Source organism: Trifolium pratense, linkage group LG7 (assembly GCF_020283565.1).
Source record: "Trifolium pratense cultivar HEN17-A07 linkage group LG7, ARS_RC_1.1, whole genome shotgun sequence".
In the NCBI taxonomy this organism is placed as follows: domain Eukaryota; kingdom Viridiplantae; phylum Streptophyta; class Magnoliopsida; order Fabales; family Fabaceae; genus Trifolium; species Trifolium pratense.
Window position 1 is genome coordinate 58,619,811 of NC_060065.1, and position 14,402 is coordinate 58,634,212.

Genomic DNA, 14,402 nt, shown 5'->3' on the forward strand with positions numbered 1-14,402 from the left:
GCATGAGGGTAATTTTATTTTTCTTAGAAATATACTCTTTGAGTGTGTGTGTGTGTGAGTAGCAAGGTGGACTCAGTGTAGAAAATTGAGAATTTGAGATAATGAAGTTGGAAAATAGTGAAAATTAGGATCCGGGTCCCATCTCATGAGAAATATTGAAAAAGGCTAATTTTGATGGAAAAATTTAATATTGTGATATTGAAATAGGAGGAGGAGGAACATGTCGAAGGGAACTTTGTGGTGTGAAATTAAAGCTGGTGGGAATTTAGATTGTGAGGTGGCAAAAGTTATTCAATTATTGGAGAAGAATGGACATAGGAGTGAAGGAAGGAATAAATGCAAAGAAGAGTTGGTAATTGATTTGAGACTTTGTTGTGAGTGGAAATTTGAAGAGTTAGAGCATACACATTGGAATTTGAATGCAATGTGACATAGATAGATCTAAGGCATGTGATGTTTTATCAATATTTGATTGTATTGTCTATGCTATTGTTTGTGAAAATACTCATTTGCCACAATGTGAATGCTATTGTTTGGAAGACTATATTTGACTGTAATGCCTGTCCTATGGTTTCTTGAAAGTACTCACGTTGGTGGGAATCATGAGCTTTTTGGCCTAGCTCTGCCACTGAGTGCGACGATGCGGTTCCAGTTTCTATGAATTTATAAAAAAGAAGTTAAAACAAAAAGGGGCCAGAACATAAGAAGGTGGCGGACAATTTAGAGAGCTTGGAGGAAAAGATCAAGACCTTCGCACCTCTGCATCCTAAAGCGTGCTGCCCCCCTAGGCGCGAATTGTAACAGCCCAGGCCCCACCAACTTAGGTTGTCCTGGCACTGCCACCTCACGATCTTCTCCACCTCCTCTCTAGTGGAGTTTTTGCCTTCCGTGGGAATCGAACCATGTACCCTGGGGATAAAGTACATATTCAATCCATTCCCACTACCAATCCGTCAAGTTTTTTCCACTTCACTAACGAAAATCTTTTGTGGCTAAAATGTAGGGACCATTCTTGACAATTTCGCAAAATGCAAGGACTAATAACATATTTAACCTTAAACATTTTAGTCCTTCATTTTGCGAAATTGTCAAGAATGGTCCCTACATTTTAGCCACAAAAGGTTTCCGTTGGTGACGTGGAAATTTTTTGACAGATTGGACTAATATCGATAACGGAAAATTTTATAGGTTTTTTTTTTTACTATTTTTAAAATGTAGGGACCATTGTTGACAATTTCGCAAAATGTAGGAAGTAAAAACATATTTAACCCTAGTACTTAAAAGCGTTTTTATTTGTATAAGTTGTATTATGGGTCCGTTTGACCTGGCTTTTTTAGGTCTCAAAAGCTAACTGGAAGTTAAAAGTGAAAATAAGAACTTTCAAAAAATAGAGCAAAAGTTGTTTGGTAATTGTTGTTTTTTTTAGCTTCAAAGTTATTTTTAATCTAAAATTTGTTTGGTAAAATATTTTTTTAAAAAAAGATTTGTACAAAAAAAAAACAAATTTAAAAAAAAGATAATAACAACTAATAATATTTAAATGAAAAAATAATAAAAAGAGCCTTCAGCTATGAAGCACGGACACCTCTCAAATTAGGCGTGTCGGTGTTGGACACGTGTCTGTGTCCGTGTCAGACACTGACACCGACACTTATGATTACACTAAATTATGTAATTTTTTAAAATTATTATCGGTGTCGAGGTGTCAGTGTCTGTGTCGTGTCCGGTGTTCGTGTCGGTGTCCATGCTTCATAGGCCTTCAGTAGGATTCGAAGCGTGATCATTGCAAAAAAAGCTCCGGATTTTTTTTCAAAAGTAGGTTTCAACCTCTTTTACTAGAAGCTCATTTAATTCAATTTTGCACATTGAAAAATATATGCTTTCTACTGTTAAGAGCTTTATTAAAAATTTGTTTTGGCCCAACTTTTGATTAAAAAGAGAATAAAAAACTAACAAAAAGTCGGGTCAAACGGAGCCTATATAAGCTCAAAAATAAGCTCAAATTTGACTTTGAGAAATCAGTTTGAAGACAAAATAGCGGTAGAAGAACGGATGATGACGCAGAAAGAGAAGTCTCGAAGTTAGGCTGCATGGACAACATGACAAGAGAGAAGAAGAGTGGTGATTATTTGGCAACGACAACAGTCACGCAGAAGAGTCTTGGAAGAGAGAAGACAGAGTTACAAAGACGAAGGAACCAAAGAGACAAGACTAATTGTCTATGTGCACATATAAAAAATTAAATAGCATTTGTTTCATCTAAGGATTGTGGTTTAACCCTCTCATCTCTCATCATAAGAAGTCTTCTCACTTAATAGTTCCCCATATATATATTTGGATTATAATCTACTTTCTACCAAAATAAAATAGAAAAAATAATTTATTGTTTTCTCTTGTTAGATAGCTTATTGGGAGGGTTGACAATAGGCTAGATCGAGTTAAGTTTGATTTGTCAAAAAACTTAATGCATTAGTCTAGCATGTGCCCTCGTATAGGTTTATGTTTAGGGGCTATGTCTGGTCTTTTGAAAGTCTGACATGACATATTAATCTGTTTAAAAACTTATTTCACATGAACATATTTAAATAAATAATTATATTTAAATAAATAGTTTTAAATTTACTAATGAACTAATAAACCAATGATGTCAAGCTTCCTTTTGATATTTAACATGATATTTTAGAGAATTTGACTATATATGATATCATATTTCAATTTTAATTTATAATAATATATTTATATATGTGAAAAATTAATGTAGATTAATAAACTTAAACTACAGAAAAAAGTTAGTAGATTTATAATTTAATTAATGTACAAATTTTAGGAATTTTTTCCCTACCCCTACAATTATACCTCTACCCCTACAAATTAATGTTTTTTCCAATTTTACCCTTTGTTTTTTTTGTTAGAATAATTTTACTCTTTATTATTTGAGATTAAAAGAATTTTGACTTTATAGTGACAGACAAAACTGACACTAAAAGTAAAAAATATGTAAAAACAGCTCGCATTCATCCGTACCGGTACTCTTTTTCAAATTATTCCGGTACAATATTGTTTACCGGAACACATTCTTTAGGAATACTGATGAAATTTGACTTATAGTGACAGACAAAACTGTCACTAAAAGTAAAAAATATGTAAGCATTCAATGATAATGTATTCTGGTACAATATTGTTTACAGGAATACATTCTTTAGGAATACCAATATACTAATTTAAATACAAGAAATTTGACTTATAATGACAGAAAAAACTGTCACTAAAAGTCAAAAATCTGTAGATGGATCTCATTAGCACCAATACCGGTGCTCTTTTTCAAAGCACTTTAGTATAATATTGTTTACCGGAACACCTTATTCTTGAGAATAATCCGGTTCATTATTTCAAAGTAAATGTGACTTTTAGTGACAGTTTGATATGTCACTATAAGTTAACTTCGACTTCATTATCTTAAATAATAAAGAGTAAAATTATTCTAACAAAAATATAAAGGGTAAAATTTGAAGAAAAAAAATTGTAGGGGTAGAGGTATAGTTGTAGGGGTAGAAAAATGATTTTTCTAAATTTTAATATATAATAATAATAGTTATGAAAATATTATTAATATTTACTTAATTAGGCCAGCCTACTAGGCGTAAAAGACTTTTTTAACGGTATGAAGTCTGACCTTTAGCTAAATAGTTTTATAAAAAAGTTTTGACCTAAACCTATATATACTAGGCCGTAGGCCCCTATAGGCTAGTCTGACTTATTCCCAACCCTATTTATTGGATAAAAATTTCATTCTAATGTGGATAAGTGAGGTGTCCAATATTTTAACTTCGCCCGTGCATATAATATACTATGACTTTGTTTGGTAAAAATAAGCTATAAGATAGCTTTTAGCTGATAGCTGAAAAACTTGTAGAATAAAATTAAAGTGTTTGGTAAATTTAGCTGTTGTAACTATAAAATGACATGAAAATTATTTTATGTGAGTGAATAGTTATTTTTGTGTGCGGATAGTTTTTTATTAAAAAAAAAATTAAAATAATGAGGTTAAAATTGGAATGAAAGGTAAAAAACTATAAGTCATAAACTCAAACGCTACTTGAAATAACATATGAAAAAAAAGCTATAAGCTAGTGAAAAAACTTTGTTACAAAACACCTCTAATTTTATGAAACAAGCTTATAAGCTAAGTTTATTTTGTTTACCAAACAAACACTATTTGTTTACCAAACAAACACTATGTGTGTTTGGTAAGTCCAATAAGGTAGCTTATAGCTTATTGGACTAATTAATAAGCTTTTTTGGAAAAAATAGATGTGTTTGGTAACGAGCTTCTTTAAGGGCCCGTTTGGTGCGCATGATAGGATAGTGACAGGATAGGATATAAGACAGGATAATGATAGGATATGATATCAGCAGAATAATTGTTATCCTCAGTTATCATATCCCGTGTTTGGTGCGCACATGATAACAAAGATGATAACTATTATATCTTGTTCTTAATACATATTTGCTCATAATAATATGATAAGATATATAACAATTTAAATGATAAAGTTACTCTTGCAAAACAATTGTTATTTTTTTAAAATTATTTTGTAATACTTTGAATTTTATAAATAAAAAATATAAATAAGTAATCAAATAACTTTACAATTTCAAATAAAAATCATGAGAAAATAATCAAGTTTAATTTTATATACGAACCATGATCAAATAAATAATTCAATAATATATACATGTTAGATAAGCCAAATAAATTTATGATATATCTCATACGTAAATTTTAAAACTACTATTGCAAAAGAATTATATTTAATTTTTTATAAAGTTTAAATTTGTCCCTATTTTTCAATTTTTAAATAATTATTTTACTTTGAAATATTGTAATTTTAGTAAAATTTTGATTTTTTTAGAATATATTAATTACAAAATTACCCCTATGAGAAAATCACAATATATTTAAAAATTAATTATTATATTATTTATATTTTATTGATTTGATTTTATTTATTTTAAAATATATTTTACAGAATAAATCAGTATTTTCTTTTCTTCTTCTTATCCTATCCTGCCGGTAACCCAGCTCAAATTCAGGATAAGAATTATAACTACAGAGACAGGATAGGATAAGCTTCAGGATTAACTTATCTTATCCTGCTGTGTTACCAAACACTGGATTGCGACTGGATATGATACAGTTATCCTATCCTGTCACTTATCCTGTGCACCAAACGAGCCCTCAAAGGTTTTCTTAACCTTGCTGTGAAGTTGCCTGATGGGTGTTATAAAGCCAGACATGGGCCCAAAAACGTATATTGCTTATGGATTTGGTCAGGAGCTTGGACGGGGTGATTATGTGACTAAGCTCCATTATGATATGTCGGATGCAGTATGTTTGTGATTTTTTTTAATGTTTATACTTTTATTTTTTAATTGAGTATCATATTGAAAGGTGCCTAGTTTGTATGAGCTGTTAGTCTTGTAGTTTCGAGTACATGTCTTGAATTTTTGCTCATTGCACGTACTCATTTGATTAGATATTTGGTTTGATGTGTTTTTTTGTTGGTGTTTTTGTAATTGATAACTTTAAGTACTATTATTTTAATGATTAGTTTTGTCATTTGATAAGTATTTTTTGGGATTCGAAATATTGATGCCTATGGATTAGAAAGTTGTAATCAATGTATACTTCTATCTGATGCATTGTCTTTCCTGATCAATTAATTATTTGTTTGTGCTTTATATTTTTTGCTTTGTGCCTCTAAGTGCATACGCTATTATGATTTATGAGGAAACTGAAATGTTACTTCCTAAATAATTTGACTTTTTAGGTAAATGTGTTGACTCATATTGCTGAAGTGGAATTGAAACCTGATAGTATTTATGCCGTTAAGAAACTGACACAAAAGCACCTCAAGCAAGACCAGAGGGAGCTATGTCTACGTGGTGATGATCAAGATGGAGAGACCAATGTTGGTGTGCTTGATAATGCACCATCTTCCATAAATGCTTCAGACAAGCAAAATAGTGTATGACTCATGGAAAATGAAAAGGGATTATGCAATGGGAAGGCTAATGATGATGGCCTTTCTTCTGGATCAGAGCTCAAAGGTGGGGATTCTTTAGATGGTGCTCTCTGGGATATATTTCGGAGAGAGGATGTACCTAAATTGGAGGAATATCTAAAGAAGCATTTCAGAGAGTTCAGGCATGTACATTGCTCTCCTTTAAAGCAGGTAAAATTAGTTAAGTTAATTTTCTATTATTTGTTTGGATACCCTTTTTAACTTGAGTCATAACTTACTGTTGCAACACTATTGTTCTGTTTTTTTACAGGTGCAATATAATTGTTAGAAAATAAAATAATATCTTTTCAAATCTTGGCTTATCTCCTAGGATCCGATTTCAATCTTGACATATCTTAGATTATCTTTTAGGATTAATTTTCATATGTTTTATTTATTATTATCTGTTCTTGATTTCCCTATTTATTTAGGATTGAGTCCTATAATAGGTATTAGTGTTTAGTTTTATGTATCAAGTTATTATCAATACTATTCAAAGATTTTGTTATTTTCTCTCCTCCTTTTATCTAGAATCACACAACTACAACAATAATCTATAATGATCCCTGTATTTTTAATATTTGGAGGGTTGCACCAATATAAAATTGATGCGTCTTTCATTTTCTTCCTAGCTCAGTTTTTTTTTAATCAAATATACATGGCACAAAGGATAGAGTGAAGGATCAAGCTGGTAATACATAATGTTTATTTTCTTAAGAAAAAACTAATAATTAGCACATGAGGTGCCAAAAATTAGAACAGGAAGTACAAAAGAAACAAATATAGAACAACCCAACCCAACCCCAGAAGAAATGAACAGTCTCCCTCTCTCCCACAAACTGAAAATACAGAAAAAACACTCGACAAACTGGCACATTCTATCAAGACCCGCCAATAAATGACACAGCCGACTACACTCCTTCGACGTTGAGAATGAGAGAAATGTATCATCACGAATAAGGAAATGTATTGGCATCGTTTGAAAATATTGACCAACTCTACAAATCACGATCACCGCAAACTACACATGTACTGCCGATCATGTATCACATGCCAAATCATGAAGAACTATAATCAAGAACTATGAACCTAGAGCACAAACCACATACATAGAAAACATTTGTGAATATAGATGCTGAAATCCATGTTATTCCACCTGCATTATCCATGTTTCACATGTCTAGTCCCTTAGTATGATGGGGTGTGTTGAGAGTCCCACATCGACTAGATATATGTCCAATGTAGTGCTTATAAGGTAAGAGAATCTTTACCTTTTGAGTTGGTTTTATAGGGTTTGAGTTAGGCCTAACCCAAATTTTAGGAATGGTATCAGAGTTTGTCCTCGATCTCTAATTGGGCTAAGTTATTTGTTATTCCACCTACATTTGCCCACGCTCTAGATGTCAATTCATGTGTGCGAACAAGTGTGTTCTGGTCCATATTCCATCTGTATTATCCACTCTTCAGATGTTTTGTTTTAAGCGTGAGGGGGAGTGTTAAGAGTCCGACATCAACTAGAGATTTGGCCTATGTACTATGTAGTGCTTATAAATAAACCTTAGATAGTCCTTGCCTTACAAGCCAAATTTGTAGAATTGAGCTAGACCTTGACACATTATCATCAAGGATTTATTTGCATAAGACAAAAGTCGTCACGATTCAATAGCCCTGTATGGAAAATCCCTAGAAACAGAATTACGAGAGAACTCTCATTGTTAATTTAACTCATGAAAAAGGTGAAGAGGAAACTGTTTTTAAAAAAGAATGAAACAAACTTATTCCAAAAGGCTTAAATAAATAAGTAAAAACCGTCAATAAATAAATAAATAAATATGTAAAAAAGTTATATTCCTCATTAACCGTTGTGGGACTTAGTCTTCAAATTTTCAAATAAAATAAAACATCCAACATATATGATCATCATTCATCAGCATTGATACATATCATATCATATGTATTTGAGGTTATTAATTAATTAACTAATTAATTAATAATAATAACTAAAGCCCAAATGAATGGAGAAAAATATAATAATCAAAGGGTGCTATTTTTAGCACCTCAGTTTTTGCTACTACCATGTTTTACATTTTCTTTTGTTTGCTTATTCATTTTTTCATTAATTAATTTAAGAAATGCATACGGAAGTTTATATAAATTATTTGACAATTTTTATGTTTTTAATTGAATGATGATGTGTAATCAATAGATGCTTCTGTTCAATGACCCGAGAGAAGGGAAATGCATTATTAATGTAGTTACCAGTCCAAAAGATCATTGGTTGATTAAATATGTTTTATATCTCCATGACAATTTTCAAGTGAATTTGGCATTCAATGGCTGCTGTATGTAGAGGACTGGTTAGTCTGACACTAGCTCACTCATTATGTATGCATATCTTGATTGACATATTCTATGGTAATGTAGGTTATTCACCCCATCCATGATCAGACCTTTTATCTGACTCTGGAGCATAAGAGGAAACTTAAGGAGGAGTATGGTTAGTAATGTTTATAAATTTTCTTATGTTTTTGGGAAGTGGGCTGGTTTGATCAATTAAACTACCATTTTGTTGACAGTTCACCATTGACTTGTAGGAATTGAGGCTTGGACTTTTACTCGGAAGCTAGGAGATGCTGTTTTCATTCCTGCCGGTTGTCCTCACCAAGTCAGAAATCTGAAGGTAATGCATGATATAAATTTCCTTGTTTGCCTTAAAAACTTAAGTTTTGCTAGAAATGTGTTTCCTAAATTTTATTACAGTATTTTGTATTTTTTTTCTAGCCAACAAAGCAATTTTTTAGCCAATTAACACTGCCGATTTGTTTAAGTTAATGTGTTGAATATGTCATGAATATCGAGGCCTAACTCATCCTTACAAAACCGGCTTGTAAGGTGAGGATTGCCTCCTCTTTATAAACTATTCTCAAGAATCCTATCTATCCGATGTGGGACTAAATCCCACCGAGTGTTGGCCGTTAACACACCCCCTCACGCTTCAGCCCGGCCCAATGGGCCTGAAGCGTGAACGATGTAGGAAGCCCAACGATAGACCCGGTAGGCTCTGATACCATGTCATGAATATCGAGGCCTAACTCATCCTTGCAAAACCGGCTTGTAAGTGAGGATTGCCTCCTCTTTATAAACTCTTCTCAAGAATCCTATCTATCCGATGTGGGACTAAATCCCACCGAGTGTTGGCCGTTAACAGAATACATGTCAGTTCTTTTTGAAACATTAAATGCTATAACATTTTCGTGTTAATGTCAATACATGCATTGTCTTTTTGTAGTCATGTATCAAGGTTGGGCTTGATTTTGTCTCACCTGAAAATGTTGGTGAGTGTTTCCGTTTGACAGGAATTCCGTAAGCTTCCGATAAACCACAGATCCGCCAAGGGCAAGTTGGAGGTCTGCTATACTGCTACTCTTGATTCTATTCTGCTGTTTATTTGCTTACCAATGTTGGTATATTGCATTTTCTATTCTGTCATTAGTTTCTTCCAAATGGATTTAGTTTTAGATTGTAGCTTAATAGCAGTTCTATACTAAACCTACTAGAACAAGCAAGTGGTTTTGATTGGATGCTTTCAATTACTCCAAATGTTTAGCACTGTTATAAAATGTTTGGCACTGTTATCTAATTGAAACACTGATATCTGTTAACTGGTCCTAACATGTTCAACAAAATAAATTGAATTGGACATTTCTTACCTTGTAGACTGTAGATTCTAAACTGCAAGGTGATAAATAGTTCAATCTGTAAATTGTAATCTAAGATATTAATTACAGAAGAATTGATTAGAAAGATAAAAAATAATGGTTCAATCATTTATAGTTCGTACACAATTTGTACTCTTAGTTATTTTTTCTTTGAAAAATCACTAAAAGCTCTAGTGTTGGTTTCGTGTTGGTTTTGGATTTATATTTCATTATTGTATTATCTGGTATTGTTCTAAATATGTAAGCAACTCTAATTTAGGATAGCAATCATGTTACTGTATCACGTCGCCGTGTCAATAGTTTCTTATTGCAATTTTATGTATTTTTTCCTGATTGTTGTTTCTTTTGTAACAGGTGAAGAAAATCACTATATATGCTATGCTTGACGTGGTTAAAAAATTGGAGGAAGCAAGGTTAGATTATTGCAAACTTTTGGCTCTTTGGTTATGGATTTTATATACTGTTTTGCTTTTGCTGTCAAAGTGAGTGGTAGATTATATACCTTATCAGTTATGTACACATTTTTTTTTGTTAGGTTCTCTAGGCTCACAATTTAAGATTTGCATTTATTGTGTATTTTATGAAATTGATGAATGTAATTCAATTTACAGGTCTGAAGAAAAGAAACCAATTATTCAATGTAAATATATCTGAGAAGTCCAATTGGGAATGTACATTTTTTTGAGTCACTTCATTAGGTTCACTAATCTTCAGTTCTTTGTATTTCAACTGTACAAGCTACAAAAGGTTCCATATTGTGTTTTATATGGCGCACCTTGATTAGGTACATTTGAAACATTGTACTTATCAAACTAATGAATGCATGATGATGAGATTCTATGTTGCCCTTGTTTCGGCATATTTTGCACACTGTGGGAGTTGTTGATTTGATATGGTCCTGTGATTGTTTTTGCTACTAAAAGATATTCCTTGCATAAAGAGGATGATGAGGATGATATTTCAATCTACAAATAAAGTATAGATAAGTCTTTAGTGAAGGAAAGTATATTGATTGAAACATAATATGTATAGCAAAAGAACTTGCAGAAACATTTAAGCTTCAAGATGCAGAGGAGACTCTTGATAATGGGTGTTCCTGCTTGAAGCCTGTTAGGAACGCCGATGACATAAGCAATAACACAAGGAAGGAAGCTTTTTGTGAAGATTCCGTTGACATCTTTTTATATTGTCCTAGAGCTGTAGATGTACATCGTGAAGATTTATGACATTTTCAGTGCCATTGGAGCAAAGGGAAGCCTGTCATTGTCAGCAATGTACTTGAATGTTCATCTGATTTAAGTTGGGAACCACTAGTCATGTGGCGTGCATTCCGTCAAATAACCAATTCCAAGCACGATTATTGTGTAATGCCAGACATGGGGCCAAGAACATATATTGCTTATGGATTTGCTCAGGAGTTTGGACATGGTGATTCCGTGACTAAGCTCCATTGTGATGCGTCTGATGCAGTATGCTTCAAAACCTATTTGTCTTTCCTGGCCTGTTGTTTCCAGAACTTAATTATTTGAGTATTTTTTTCTTTCTTTTTTCGAAAGTTTTTATTGTTATTTATAATCAAGTATCATATCGGAAAGTGCATATTATATAGGACATGTGCATTTTTGTCTTTGTAAGCCATTGCATTTATCTGTTCATTTTCTTATGAGCTGATTGTTGTTTAGTTTCAAGTACATGTCATAATGTTTTGTTCATATCACTGTTATAGAAAATTTCCTCAGTTGATTATGTTTGATTTGTTATTTGGTGTTTTGGTAATCAATGATTTGAAAAAGAATCCTTTTTATGACTAGTGGCATAAACTACAATGTATATTTAGGACTTGAATAATGAATGACGCGTTTCCTGATCAATTTGTTATTGATGCTTTATAATTATTGCTTTGTTTCTCCAAGTGAATACTCTATTATGAGGAAAATAAAATGCTGTTTTTTTGGCTATAAGGTAAATGTGTTGACTCATATCGCTCAAGTGGAACTGAAACCTGAGCAAATTGCTGCTATTAAGAAATTGACACGTAGGCACCTTGAGCAAGATAAGAGGGAGCTACATGTTGATGGGAAGGTAGTTGAGATATTTCATCAACACTCCGGCACTAATGATGATGACCTGTCTTGTAGGCCAGAACTCAAAGAGGTTGAGAAAGTAACAATGAAACAAGAAAACAGTTCATTTGCTGGAGGGGATTCCTTGGACGGTGCTCTCTAGGATATTTTTCGCAGAGAGGATGTACCCAAATTACAGGAATATATTAAGAAGCATTTCAGAGAGTTCAGACATTTCCATTGTAGTCCCTTAAAGCAGGTAAAATTACTTTAGATGATTTTCCATTACCTAGCTCTCCGGGTGCCCCTTTTGACCATTTAGTTTCTTTGCTGCTCATAATAATCTATAAATATCCTTGTGTGTTTTTAACTTTTGGAGCTAGTACTTTCTTCGGAGTTAAGATTATTATAGTTTTATTTATTTTTTAATCAAATATGCATGCTACAGGATCGGGCGAAGGATCCAGCTTGTAATAAATAATAGTTGTGAATGGTTACTTTTGAAGATGGAAAGTAAATGATACGTCTAATTAAGTGTATGTTAATGTACCATCATGAATAAGAAATTTTGTTGATGTGATTACCTGTATTCAATATTGAAACATCATATATAGTCTGACTGGTTTATTAATTTATGGCCCTTTCATTATTATCATAACAATAGATTCTTCTGTACAGTGATCAGAAAGAAAGGAAATGCATTGTTGGCATAGTAAGCAGTCCAAAAAGTAACTGGTTTATATAATATGTTTAATATGTTCCTTGACAAATTTGAAGTTTAATTGGCAGTTTGCTTGCTGTTTTATCTTCTTGAATGAGATTTCCTTTGCTAATGTAGATTATTCACCCAAGGAAGTGAACTTAAGGAGGAGTATGGTTAGTAATTTTATAAATATTCTTTGTTGTTTAGGGAGTGAACTGGTTTGATCATTTAAATTGTACCAATGTGTTGACATTTCATCGTTGACGTTTATTCAAAAGCTAGGAGATGACGTTTTCATTCCTGCTGGTTTGCCTCACCAAGTCAGAAATCTGAAGGTAAAATTTACACACATGGTACAGATTTCTTTGTTTGCCAAGAAATTTATAAAGTTCCTTCAAAAAAGAAGTTTATAAAGTCTTTAAAAGTTGAATAACAGCTTGAATTAGATTAAGATCTGAATTGAGATCTGATTTATATTTTGTTTTAACTCTTATCCTTTGTACTCGCGTTCTCTAAATTAAAGTAGATTGGTTAGTATTATCTTTCTGACCAATTTTGCTTATAGTATTTTGTAAATTTCAAGGCTAGAGTTGAATTAGGATATTTCCTAATTCGGACATCACAAGCTCACTTTTTATGTCATGATTGTTTTTCTTTTGTAAAGATGCATGAAATGTTTGTGTTAATGTCAATGTATGCATCATTCTTTTGCAGTCATGCATCAAGGTTGCACTTGATTTTGTCTCTCCTGAACACATTGGTGAATGCTTCCGTTTGACAGAGGAATGTTGCAAGCTTCCGGTAAATCACAAATCAGCTGAGGACAAATTTAAGGTTAGCCAGACTACTTTTTATTTATTAGATTCTACTTTTCCTATTTATAGGGGATACACGACTCTTAATCCTCATTGAATATGGAATTAATTCATGAAAATAACCAAGTAATATGGAAATTAATCTTAACAGATACTCCAAGGTAAGAAACTAATCCTATGAGATAAACTAAGATAAGCTCAAGGGAAACTAAGTACAATTTCATATTAGTATTGCTCACAAATTTCTTACATCTAATATTGACTGTTTCAATTCGGATTAAATCCTTGTTGAATGTTTGAAATCTCGATGGTCATCCTATTTCAGTTCTATGTTCATGTGTCATGTCATAATTTCAATAGTTTCTCATTGGGGTTTTATGCATTCGTTTTTTCCTGATTGCTGCCTCTTTGGTATCAGGTGAAGAAAATTGTCATACAGGCTATGCTTGATATTAAAGTATGCATGACGGCAATCACCGAAGGCATGACAGCAAATCACTAAGTAACAGGGGTTGACTTATTTGTAATAATTGTAATTGCTATATCAAAGGGATTAGATACATCATAGACTTGATTTTAGTAATTATTCCAAATTAGGCTCTCTACACTTTGTATATATCTCTGTATCATTATTCTTTGTATATACAGAAAACATATTTCACTCCATTTTTATATGGTACCAGAGCACCGATCTTGGTGACTGGGGATACCAAACCCACCTTCCGCAACCACAAGTAACCAATGGCAGACAAGAAAGATGTCATTGGGGATGAAAATCCACTCAAGTTGCACAACTCAGACAGCCCAAACCTCATATTGGTCTCCAAACTCCTTGAGCCAAACAACTATGGACAATGGAGTCGAGCCATGCACATTAGCCTGAGTGCCAAAAACAAGATTGGGTTAATCGATGGATCCATCCCGAAACCCTCGTCCACGAACAAAACTCTAAATGCCTGGCAACGCTGCAACGACATGGTGTTGTCCTGGATATTGAATTCCGTAAGTCCGGAGATCGCATCTAGCATAATCTACAT

The 14,402-nt window shown here is 32.7% G+C and overlaps 1 long non-coding RNA gene and 1 pseudogene across 1 annotated transcript; both read left to right on the top strand.

Moving 5' to 3' along the window:
- The first annotated feature begins 220 nt into the window (after nucleotides 1–220).
- Nucleotides 221–14,024, top strand: LOC123896714 (annotated as a pseudogene).
- LOC123899886 lies at nucleotides 9,424–10,624 on the top strand. The gene is made up of 3 exons (XR_006805758.1): nucleotides 9,424–9,472; nucleotides 10,139–10,197; nucleotides 10,396–10,624. It is a non-coding gene; the product is annotated as an uncharacterized LOC123899886 (long non-coding RNA).
- Nucleotides 14,025–14,402: the final 378 nt, after the last annotated feature.